The sequence below is a fragment of the Arachis hypogaea genome, chromosome 17 (genome assembly GCF_003086295.3).
Source record: "Arachis hypogaea cultivar Tifrunner chromosome 17, arahy.Tifrunner.gnm2.J5K5, whole genome shotgun sequence".
Lineage (NCBI taxonomy): Eukaryota > Viridiplantae > Streptophyta > Magnoliopsida > Fabales > Fabaceae > Arachis > Arachis hypogaea.
In genome coordinates, this window is record NC_092052.1 from 76,424,773 (window position 1) to 76,435,548 (window position 10,776).

The 10,776-nt window shown below is 41.6% G+C and overlaps 1 pseudogene; it reads right to left on the reverse strand.

The window, feature by feature from the left end:
- Positions 1 to 1,591: 1,591 nt before the first annotated feature.
- On the reverse strand, positions 1,592 to 5,444 carry LOC112763442 (calcium-transporting ATPase 8, plasma membrane-type-like; annotated as a pseudogene).
- Between the last annotated feature and the right edge of the window lie 5,332 nt (positions 5,445 to 10,776).

Below are 10,776 nucleotides of genomic sequence, written 5' to 3' on the forward strand. Positions count from 1 at the left end.
GCAAATGGACTAAAGACAACTTACTTGAGACAGAACAAATGCATTGAAGATCAGAGTGTTTTTCACTTTAATTGCATGATCATTTTTGTCATGTGTCAGACCCAGTATGCTCCTACCTCGGAAATTCAGAACAAGCAACACAGATACTTGGTACATTGCCTGAAGAGTTCAAATCATAATCGGCAATTCAGTTTACAGAAGAGTATAGCATAACAACGGTAATTGAAATGCAGGACATCATAAACCAATAGGTAAATAATCCTTGCAGACTACAATGACAAGCAGTTAACTGAGAAATGAGAAACAAAACTCACCTGTATCAGCAAATTTCTCCACATAATATTTGTTATGAGAGGTTCTCTGAAAAGGATACAAGACAAAACTCCATGTCAAAAAAACCATTGAAGCACATAGGCACTGCATATATCGCTTGGATAATAAAGCTGCAAATGAAATAGGACCAATATCGATAATGTAAATACAAAATAAATGCAGTCTTCAATATGCTGTTTAGGACTGTTGGCAACAATTTTGTTTTCGAGGGGTATGACTATTATTCATTGCACTTAAAATTTCTCTCTTCTGTTGAAATAACCAAAATCTTTAGATTTAATAATAGAGCTGCACTATTCACACTTTCAATTAAATTTCTTTCTTTATTGTTGGGTGCATCATTCAAAAATGCATCTACAAGGAACAAAATTTTATGACATTCATCCAATTCTTCAGGTGCTGTAACACTAGAAAAACATAGCAAGAAAATGTCATGATCCAAAGAAAAAGGCACAATTAGAGAAACTGAAGTTCCGACCTTCGGCCCACTGGAGGCCAATCCATAAGGTGATCAGTTGGTGGATCAGTTGCCAATGCTAGCTCCCAAAGTATCCATGATAAGATTTATCCACAAAAGCTGTAGAAAGAGCAATAAGTCAGCTGAAACATAAATTGAGGGGCAAAGCCAGAGAGCAAAACACAGGGAGACAGCAGACCTGCAAGCGCATAGATTTTGAAAGATATAAGAGGTATGCTAAAAATATCAAATTCATGTTCAGCTTGCAAAACACTATACAAAAGCAATCCAAAACGGTGCAGTTCAATTATATACAAACCTTTCATTGGTTGGCATATTGACTAACTACCTAAATACCCATCTAGTAATGCCAGAAATAAAATTATTTTTTAAGATGTAAATACCAACCATAAAAGATGCATCATTTATTAAGATAATTTAAGAACAAACTAGATCTCTCAAATCGAAAAGAAATAGGTCCAACCTTTACAACTGAAGCAAAATTGCCATCCAAAATAATAATATCAGAGCTTTCTATTGCAACTTCAGTTCCTTGAATATATTCAGAAAGTATAGAAATAAATTAAAAAGGGAAAAAAGAAAGAAATAGTTCAATTCATTAGAACAGAAAATTCTATGATCAAGAGATAGTAGATTCATACATCGAATATAGAAAAGCATGACATAATGAAATCAGAATCATTAATAAACCTAGGGACTTGTTATCACGTGATTACACAAACAGGAAAACAAGACAGGTATACCAGGGGTAAACAAACTCTCATGGTGTTCAATATACAATTACAAGCATTGACATTGATAAAGATTGTTGTGGTACTTAAAATTTGAGAAAACAACACAATCACTAGCACAAAAAAGAAGATAGTAGTAGTGTAGTAGTAGCCAGACCTCATGTAGTGCAGGAGCATCATTTGTTCCATCCCCAGTTACAGCCACAACATGTCCCTTCCTCCTCAATGCTTGCACAAGCAATAATTTGTCATTAGGAGATGACCGTCCCATAACCTAGTAATCATATTGCCAATAAATATCATTCACCACGAAAAATACCTCTCTCTTAAGAGCCTGAAAATATTGTTGTCAGGATTCTTACTAATATTGCTTCAGCTATTTCATCTCTCTGTGCATCTGTCATGGCACGAAAAGTTTTTCCTTCAATGATGATTGGCTCTGTAGCTTCAGCAAGGGAATTTAAGTATTCCACACTCCACAGCAATTGCTTTTGCAGTTTTGACATTGTCACCAGTGACCGTTTTTACCTAGAATTAATCGAAACAAAAAAAAAAAGAAAGGGGCAGAAAAGGATTATTTATAGAATGTAGAAACTGGATATGGAAAGCACCATTGTATTTCATTATCATCAAACGAAGTTATTAATGTTGGTCTTGCTAATCTTTAAGCCATCAAATTTGAAAGCAATAAACACGTTTGAAAATAAAGAAAAATTTAAGTCCATAGACCAGGGCATAATTCAGCACTCCGTATGTTATTCCACCTACATGCAATGCATCTGTCTCTAGACGCACCGAGTCAGTGCTTCTTTGGCATCAGTTATAATCACATGAAGTCACTGACAATGAAAGTAGCTGGATTGAATTTTTCTTATTTTTATTATTATAGTCTTGTAGCATATTTTACAACTGCTAACATGGCCACCATGCATATTCTGCTTTCTGTAATGAGCTTCCATCGCATCACCTCCAAGAATACAATGGACACGGTAATTTAACAATTCTATTGAGGATAATTGAAAATAAGTACCTTAACCCCAGATTTTTGGCAAAGCTCCACTGAATCTTTGACTCCAGGTCGACAAGGATCCTGCATGTCAAATATGAGATTAAGAATCAGATATATAACCAGCAGAAGCGTATCCTAGAGTCAAATGCTATCATAAGTTAGAGTTTATCAATGATTCCCGTGTTAAATCCAAATGCACAGAATCCACTTACAAGATATTGTCATGGACGGTAAATTAAATTAACAAAACTATAATCCCTGCAGAGTCCCAAGTCCCAACCACTTGCAATTAAGCAAACAGATGAGATTGGCAGCTAGGAATGAGTGTGCAAAACACAATAAATTTTAAATTAGAGAAAAACAAAAGCACAAGAAAATATTAATACATTATAAACATCAACGACAATGATAGACATGTATTCAGAGGAAAATACTTGCCTTCAGACCAACAATAGCTAACAAAACAAGATTATTTTCTGGTAAAGACCAGTGAGCCCGTTCTTCTTCAGTGGCTGGAACATTCTTCTTTTCAAATGTTCTATATGCAATGGCAACACAACGTAAACTCTCGGCAGCCATGTCTTCAATAGCTTTTCTGAAAGATACCATCTGCAAGCCAGGAAATTTTCACTATGTAGGACTTTATACAGATCAAGCAAGTGAACTACTAAAGGTTGAATAATCCAAACTACATTTGTTTGCTTTGTAAAATAGGTTGACACAGTCCAGTGAAAAAAAAAAAAAACACAGAGAGAGAGAGAGAGAGAGAGAGAGAGAGAGAGAGAGAGAGAGAGAGAGAGAGAGAGAGAGAGAGAGAGAGAGAGAGAGAGAGAGAGAGAGAGAGAGAGAGAGAGAGAGAGAGAGAGAGAGAGAGAGAGAGAGAGAGAGAGAGAGAGAGAGAGAGAGAGAGAGAGAGGATAATACGCCTTGGCTGAGATTATTTCCAAACAAGAAAAGAAAGTGAAAACAGACAAACAAAAAACAGAAGAATGCCTTTATGAAAGCACAGATCAGAATATAAAACTGCTTTATCAAACCTTTTCCTCATCCATGTCTACCAACTGGTCATTTGCATCAATGTACCGTGTACAGCAGGCTAGGACAATCTTAGCAGCACCTTTCCAGTGTATGTGAACTTCAGAGTCAGCCTGCATACAGAGATAAAATTTGCTTATTTAAGGTGCACGATATGATAAAACAGATGATTACATCATTATGCAGTACAAGCATATTGTGATGATGTTCCAGTCAATTTGCATACTTTACTGGGTATGTAGATAATCTCACAACTTAAAAGTGAAACGGACATATCAGTGTTTAATTCAGATTTAAGAGTGAGTTGACAGTTATTAATATTTAATATGACATTGGAGTTACTTGTTAGTGCTCATAGATGTGAATGAAACACGGACAACACAGGCACAAAATAGTGATCGAACTGAAGTAATTAAAAATAGAAATCCACATTACAAAGAAGATACAGCAGCAATAGCTTAAACTGTCTATGAAAGAATACCGTTTGTACTGCAACTCCGCCTCTTTTTTTCTCAGAATTGAAAGGGAAAACGTGAATAATTGATGATTCCGATCTAGTAGAGTCGAAGTTCATCCCAATCTGATATTTGATTAACATTTACAAGCAACTGTAAGAATATAAGCTTCACACACAAAAATAGGGAATAAACTGTATTATTGAAAACAGACCTCTAATTCCCAATGTAAAATTGCCTTTTCTGTTGGTGATCCGGAAACCTCAACATCGTTACCACCCTGTCAAGGACAGACTTTAGCAGTTCAAGCAAAACCTCAGGGACAAAAACACTGCCATTAGTGTTCTGTGCAACACCTTCAATGAGCAAAGAGTAGAGCTTGGGAGAGAGCTCTGACTTGTTACCAGGAGGATCATTCTTCTTCCCACCAGCATAAGCCTCCACCACAGTCATCTGTCATAAAGTATTTAATAAAATTCAAGATATAGACAGAAAGTCTGCCCTAAAGTTAACTATCAATGTCAACTATGACCCATAGAAATTAACTTCCTTTAAAATGTTCCCAAATTTCAAATCGACGAGAGTTCAATCGATATCTTCCAAGTTCCATAGAATCAATGAAATTTTGTGCTCCTAATTTACCTTAAATGCGGAAGGCTTATTATATACAACCTAAACTGGTGAGCATCGACATGGGATGCCAGGAGCAACAATACTATGGTTGAATTTTCACCTGAAGTTTCTCCTGGCCTCTAATTTCAACAATTGGAAAATTCTCCATCTGATAAACTCTTATGAAAAATTCTATTTCAGTCAATAGGCACTATCCTTTCTTTCTCCACCACCCACCCACCCACCACGCACGGGCGTGCGGGGCCTTCTAAGTTCTAATACATTCATTCCTGATCTCTTCTAAATCCACTACAATATCCATATATTTATAACTCTTAGTTTAGGCTCTTCTTGACATTCTACTACAAGACATTTTTACAGTAAAAGGCATTGTGCTTCTCCCGATGTAAAACAAACTTTTCATTTTAAGGATTCACAATCTCTTCTATTCATCTACCAAACCTGAATTCTATGGTTTACATCTCCTTCTATTCTCCCATTTTGTGTGATCTCCGAATTTCACAGCTAAAATAGCACTAGTGAGAATATTGATAAGTCCGGTATGTAAAAATCCATGTGAAGTGTGCAGACGAAGGTTTTAACCCCACCAAGCATGTATTTGATTGCTGAACCACTAAAACAGAAACAGCTTCTTGAAGTGTGATCTCCAGAAAATTTATGAAAATTGCCTAAAACTATTCCAATGAAAATTCAAATGATACATCCCAACATACCTGATTCATGGTCAACGTGCTAGTCTTATCACTGCAAATGGTTGTTACAGAGCCCATTACGGGTGTCCTCCTCGGGATAGCGTCATTTAAAGAACGAGGGTCAGCACGACGTAAAAAAATCGGAAAAGAAAACTGGAGGAGCCTGTCGCAGATGAGGCCATTACGGCTCGCCTTTAGGTGTCCTTCTTGGGATAGTTTCATTTAAAGAATGAGGGTCAGCACGTAGAGAAAAAAAAATAGGAAAAAAACCGAAGGAGCCTGCCGAAGATGAGGCAATTACGGCTCGCCTTTAGGTGTCCTCTCGAGATAGCGTCATTTAAAGAACGAGGGTCAGCACGTAGTAAAAAAAACCAGAGGAGCTTGCCGAAGATGAGGCCATTACGGCTCGCCTTTAGGTGTCCTCCTCGGGATAGCGTCATTTAAAGAACGAGGGTTAGCACGATATAAAAAAAATGGAAAAAAAAAAAACTAGAGGAGCCTGCCAAAGATGAGACTATTATGGCTCGCCTTTAGGTGTCCTCCTCGGGATAGCGTCATTTAAAGAACGAGGGTCAGCACGTAGTAAAAAAAAAATCGGAGGAGCCTGCCGAAGATGTGGCCATTACAGCTCGCCTTTAGGTGTCTTCCTCGGGATAACGTAATTTAAAGAACGAGGGTCAGCACGTAGTAAAAAAAATGGAGGAGCCTGCCGAACATGAGGCCTGCACGAAGTGAAAAAAACAAGAAAAAAAACCGGAGGAGCCTACCGAAGATGAGGCCATTACAGCTCGCCTTTTGGTGTCCTCCTCGGGATAGTGTTAATTAAAGGACGATAGTCAGCACGACGTAAAAAAAACCGACAAAAAAAAACGGAGGAGCCTGCCGAAATAAGGCCATTACAGCTCGCCTTTAGGTATCCTCCCCGGGATAGCGTCATTTAAAGAACAATGGTCGGGACGACGTAAAAAAAAACTGGAGGAGCCTGCCGAAGATGAGGCCATCACGGCTCGCCTTTAGGTGTCCTCTTCGGGATAGCGTCATTTAAAGAACGAGGGTCAGCACGACGTAAAAAAATTCGAAAAAAAAGAACCGGAGGAGCCTACCGAAGATGAGGACATTACGAATCGCCTTTAGGTGTCCTCCTCAGGATAGCGTCATTTAAAGAACAAGGGTTAGCACGATGTAAAAAAAAATCGGAAAAAAAACTTGAGGAGCCTGCCGAAGATGAGGCCATTACGGCTCGCCTTTAGGTGTCCTCCTCGGGATAGTGTCAATTAAAGAACGAGGGGCAGCACGACGTAAAAGAACCCGGAAAAAAAACCGGAGGAGCCTGCTAAAGATGAGGCCATTACGGCTCGCCTTTAGGTGTCCTCCTCGGGATAGCGTCATTTAAAGAACGAGGGTCAGCACGTCATAAAAAAAATCGGAAAAAAACCGTAGGAGCCTGCCGAAGATGTGGCCATTACAACCAGCCTTTAGGTGCCCTCGGGATAGCGTCATTTAAAGAACGAGGGTCAGCACGACGTAAAAAAAAATCAGAAAAAAAACCGGAGTAGCCTGTTGAAGATGTGGCCATTACGGCTCGCCTTTAGGTGTCCTCCTCGGGTTAGCATCATTTAAAGAGCGAGGGTCAGCACATAGTAAAAAAAAAAAAAAACCGGAGGAGCCTGCCGAAGATGAGGCTATTACAGCACGCCTTTAGGTGTTCTCTTCGAGATAGCGTCATTTAAAGAGCTAGGGTCTGCACGTCGTAAAAAAAGAAACCATAAGAAATGCCGAAGGAGCCACCCGAAGATGAGGCCATTACGGCTCGCCTTTACGTGCCCTCCTCGGGATAGCGTCATTTAAAGAACGAGGGTCTGCACGGTGTAAAAAAAACCGGAAAAAAACCGGAGGAGCCGGCCGAAGATGAGGCCATTACGGCTCGCCTTTAGGTGTCCTCCTCGGTATAGTGTCATTTAAAGAACGAGGGGCAGCACGACGTAAAAAAATAAAAAAAAAACCGGAGGAGCCTGCTGAAGATGAGGCCATTACGTCTCGCCCCTAGGCGTCCTCCTCGGGATAGCGTCATTTAAAGAACGATGGTCAGCACGTCGTAAAAAAAAATCAGAAACAAACCATAGGAGCCTGCCGAAGATGAGGCCATTACGGCTCACCTTTAGGTGTCCTCCTCGGGATAGCGTCAATTAAAGGACGAGGGTCAACACAACGTAAAAAAAAAACAACAAAAAAAAAACCGGAGGAGCCTGCCGAAGATGAGGCCATTACGGCTCGCCTTTAGGTGTCCATCCCGGGACAGCGTCATTTAATGAACGATGATCGGCACGACGTAAAAAAAAAACCGGAGGAGCCTGCCGAAGATGAGGCCATTACGGCTCGCCTTTAGGTGTCCATCCCGGGACAGCGTCATTTAAAGAACGATGGTCGGCATGACGAAAAAAAAAATCGGAGGAGCCTGCCGAAAATGAGGCCATCACGGCACCCCTTTAGCTGTCCTCCTCAAGATAGCGTCATTTAAAGAACGAGGGTCAGCACAACGTAAAAAAAACCTGAAAAAAAATCGGAGGAGCCTGCCGAAGATGAGGCCATTACGGCTCGCCTTTAAGTGTCCTCCTCGGGATAGCGTCATTTAAAGAAAAAGGGTCAGCATGATGTAAAAAAAAAGGAAAAAAAGCCGGAGGAGCCTGGCAAAAATGAGGCCATTACGGCTCGCCTTTAGGTGTCCACCTCGGGATAGCGTCATTTAAAGATCGAGGGTCAGCACATAGTAAAAAAAAAAACCAGAGGAGCCTGCCGAAGATGAGGCTATTACAGCTCGCCTTTAGGTGTTCTCCTCGAGATAGCGTCATTTAAAGAGCGAGGGTCTGCACGACGTAAAAAAAAACCAAAAAAAAACCGGAGGAGCCTCCCGAAGATGAGGCCATTACGGCTCTCCTTTTCGTGTCCTCCTTGGGATAGCGTCATTTAAAGAACGAGGGTCAGCACGATGTAAAAAAAAACCGGAATAAAAATCGGAGGAGCTTGCCGAAGTTGAGGCCATTACGGCTCGCCTTTAGGTGTCCTCCTCGGGATAGTGTCATTTAAAGAACGAGGGGCAGCACGACGTAAAAAAAACCGAAAAAAAAAACCGGAGGAGCTTGCTGAAGATGAGGCCATTACGGCTCGCCTTTAGGTGTCCTCCTCGGGATAGCGTCATTTAAAGAACGAGGGTCAGCATGTCCTAAAAAAAATCAGAAAAAAACCATAGGAGCCTGCCGAAGATGTGGCCATTACGGCTACCCTTTAGATGTCCTTGGGATAGCGTCATTTAAAGAACGAGGGTCAGCACGACGTAAAAAAAAAATCGGAAAAAAAATCGGAGGAGCCTGCCGAAGATGAGGCAATTATGGCTCGCCTTTAGGTGTCTACCTTGGGATAGCGTCAATTAAAGGACGAGGGTCAACACAACGTAAAAAAAAAACAAAAAAAAAACCGAAGGAGCCTGCCGAAGATGAGGTCATTACGGCTCGCCTTTAGGTGTCCTCCTCGGGATAGTGTCATTTAAAGACCGAGGGGCAGCACGACGTAAAAAAAACCGGAAAAAAAAACCGGAAGAGCCTGCTGAAGATGAGGCCATTACGGCTCACCTTTAGGTGTCCGCCTCGGGATAGCGTCATTTAAAGAACGATGGTCAGCATGTCGTAAAAAAAAATCGGAAAAAAACCGTAGGAGCCTGCCGAAGATGTGGCAATTACAGCTAGCCTTTAGGTGTCCTCGGGATAGCGTCATTTAAAGAACGAGGGTCAGAACAACGTAATAAAAAACCAACAAAAAAAATCCGGAGGAGCCTACCGAAGATGAGGCCATTACGGCTCGCCTTTAGGTGTCCATCCCGGGACAGCGTCATTTAAAGAATGATGGTCGGCACGACATAAAAAAAATGGAGGAGCCTGCCAAAGATGAGGCCATTACGGCTCCACTTTGGGTGTCTTCCTCGAGATAGCGTCATTTAAAGAACGAGGGTCAGCACGACGTAAAAAATACCAGAAAAAAAACCGGAGGAGCCTGCTGAAGATGAGGCCATTACGGCTCGCCTTTAGTTGTCCTCCTCGGGATAGCGTCATTTAAAGAACGAGGGTCAGCACGTCGTAAAAAAAATCGGAAAAAAACCGTAGGTGCCTGCTGAAGATGTGGCCATTACGGCTAGCCGTTAGGTGTCCTCGGGATAGCGTCATTTAAAGAATGAGGGTCACCATGACGTAAAAAAAAAATCAAAAAAAAAAAAAAACTGGAGGAGCCTGTCGAAGATAAGGCCATTACGGCTCGCCTTTAGGTGTCCTCTTCGGGATAGCGTCAATTAAAGGACGAGGGTCAGCTAAACGTAATAAAAAACCAACAAAAAAAACCCGGAGGAGCCTGCCGAAGATGAGGCCATTACGGCTCGCCTTTAGGTGTCCATCCCGGGACAGCGTCATTTAAAGAGCGATGGTCGGCACGACGTAAAAAAAAAAAACCAGAGGAGACTGCCAAAGATGAGGCCATTACGGCTCCCCTTTAGGTGTCCTCCTCGAGATAGCGTCATTTAAAGAACGAGGGTCAGCACGACGTAAAAAAAAACCATAAAAAAAATAACCAGAGGAGCCTGCCGAAGATGAGGCCATTACGGCACGCCTTTAGGTGTCCTCCTCAGGATAGCGTCATTTAAAGAACGAGGGTCACCATGATGGAAAAAAAAAAACCGGATGAACCTGCCAAAAATGAGGCCATTACGACTCGCCTTTAGGTGTTCTCCTCGGGATAGCGTCTTTTAAAGAGCGATGGTCAGCACAAAGTAAAAAAAAAAAAAACCGAAGGAGCCTGCCGAAGATGAGGCTATTACAGCTCTCCTTTAGGTGTTCTCCTTGAGATAGCGTCATTTAAAGAGCGAGGGTCTGTACGACGTAAAAAAAAACCAGAAAAAAACTGGAGGAGCCTCCCGAAGATGAGGCCATTACGGCTCGCCTTTACGTGTCCTCCTCGGGATAGCTTTATTTAAAGAACGAGGGTCTGCACGATGTAAAAAAAAAACCAGAGGAGCCTGCCGAAGATGAGGCCATTTCGGCTCGCCTTTAGGTGTCCTCCTCGGGATAGTGTCATTTAAAGAACGAGGGGCAGCACGACGTAAAAAAAACCGGAAAAAAAACCGGAGGAGCTTGCTGAAAATGAGTCCATTACGGCTCGCCTTTAGGTGTCCTCCTCGGGATAGCGTCATTTAAAGAACGAGGGTCAGCACATCGTAAAAAAAATCGGAAAAGAAAACCAAAGGAGCTAGCCGCAGATGAGACCATTACGGCTCACCTTTAGGTGTCTTCCTCAGGATAGAGTCATTTAAAGAATTAGGGTCAGCACGTAGTGAAAAAAACCGGAAAAAAACCGAAGGAGCCTGCCGAAG